General features: G+C 41.8%; 1 non-coding gene across 1 annotated transcript; it reads right to left on the reverse strand.

Moving 5' to 3' along the window:
* Positions 1 to 819: 819 nt before the first annotated feature.
* Positions 820 to 1,083, reverse strand: LOC115063686. Its single transcript, XR_003843569.1, has one exon.
* Positions 1,084 to 2,133: the final 1,050 nt, after the last annotated feature.

The raw sequence follows: 2,133 nt of genomic DNA on the forward strand, positions 1-2,133 counted from the left end.
CAACCCAAACATTAGAACAATGAGCCAAAACCAAACCAACCATAGAAAAATAGCCATCAAAACTGCCCTAAGCAATGTAAATAGCCAATTAAACTATTGTTTTAAATAAACAACCTAAAATTAAGCAACATTTATTAATTATTGCTCAGTACCAGAAACCCTCTGCCTCATGATTCACACTCTTTCCTTCACAGATGTTTTCTTTGCTCAAAGTGACCCACATTTGCTTTGTTTATTTAAATCAAAGAAGTCACAGACTTGCACAGACTCCAGCAAATATTTACTATGGAAATGCTCTTGTTTTAGTAAAAATGAAAAACAAGAAACAATACAAATTAAGTAACATAATCAAACACATTCTTTGCTTTAAACATAATAATGGTCTGCTCAAAATCATTCGGGTTCCTACATGTAAGATTAAGTCAGTCTAGGAGAATGCTATGGAGCAGAGCACTTTACAATAAAAATGCTAAACAATATTTAGGCACTTTAGATTTCCCCATCATAAAATTATTTCTGTACTCTACGTCCAATGGATTAATTTATTATTTATAGGTCAGTGGTCGTATGTGGCTTGTTTTATCCTGTGAAATAACATGATTTTAATTTAGGGCTTGCCATCAGAAAAAGAACAGGAATCCACACAATGACAAGGAATCTGCTAGGTGGTTCCCATCTGTCTTCAGTTTCCATGGCTCAGCTTTCCCGCCGAGCCACGGCTTAGCAGACTCCATGGCTCATGCGTGTGAACTCTGACTTTTCCGTTCACTCCCCGGGTGCAAACAGGCCACCATCAGCAACACGCTTAGGAACTTGGGGTTCTGTAGCCATACTTAGTATCCATCAGAAACTGTGCCATCTGCTAGACAGTATCTTGACTGCAGAGCTTCTCTGACTGTTGGTGGATCAACAATGGCACCGTACAGCCATTATCACCATGGCAACAGTACCCAGGCCCTATTGGAGGAAAAGTGCACATGGGACCACTGGCTCTCGAGCAGGCATGACTCAGCTTCCTCAGGAGTCTGCTTTCTCTGAGTCTGGTGTGCTCCAGGGTTTGTCATATGTGTTAGCCATCAAATTATTATTTTTTAGTTTTAATCTGCCCTTCAGTGGTGTGCTGGCTAAGTTTATGTCAACTTGACATAAAATTAGAGTAATTTTGGAAAGGGTAAACTCAATGTAAAAAAATGTCCTTATTAGATTGTCCTGTGGGAAACCTTGTGGTGGATTTTCTCAGTGTGAGAGCTTGGTCCACTCTGTGCGGTGTCACCCCAGGACATGCATTCCACGAAGGTATAAGAAAGCAGGCTGAACAGGCCATGAGGAGCAAGCCAGTAAGCAGCACCTCTCCATGGCTTCTGCATCAGCTTCTGCCTCCAGGTTCTTGCCCTGTGTGAGTTCCTGTCCTGAATGTCCCCAGCAATGGACCATGATCTGAGATGTGTAAGTTGAAATAAACCTGTTGCTCCTCGAGACGTTTATGGTGATGTTATATGATCACACCAACAGCATCCCTAACTAAGAGGAGAACCTATTGTGCACAAATGCTGTGGGATTCATCCTCAGCTGCTACAGTGTCAAATTTCCTTGTAAAATGCAAGTGTGTGTGTGTGTGTGTGTGTGTGTGTGTGTAGACAGAGACAGAGAAGGAGAGACAGAGAGAGATCAGAATTCCCATGCTGTGCACACAGAGTCCACCCTGTTCAGCTCCTGGACTGCAATTACCTTCTGGAGAGCATGTGGCTTCTTCAAGACTGGTTTTTGTAGCTCACACCACCCCCAGGAATGGCTTTTGTGAAGTGGCTTTGAAGGGCACACTGAAATCAGAGTGCCCTATAAATAGCTTACTCAACACATCAGAGATATCTTGATGGTGACACTCTCAACACACCTTTATTCTCTCCAGTGGGGTGTATCCTCAGCCTTACTGCCAAACTCCAAGGTAGTCATGACTTCTAGACAATTTCTTCTTTCAGTACTGTCTTAGCCCAGGGTCTGATGGACACTTCCAAAGTTTGTCCTCTCTGAATTCTTTGCAACAGCCCAGCCCTCTTTTCTTTTCTTTTCTTTTCTTTTCTTTTCTTTTCTTTTCTTTTCTTTTCTTTTCTTTTCTTTTCTTTTCTTTTCTTT

Source organism: Mus pahari, chromosome 3 (assembly GCF_900095145.1).
Source record: "Mus pahari chromosome 3, PAHARI_EIJ_v1.1, whole genome shotgun sequence".
In the NCBI taxonomy this organism is placed as follows: domain Eukaryota; kingdom Metazoa; phylum Chordata; class Mammalia; order Rodentia; family Muridae; genus Mus; species Mus pahari.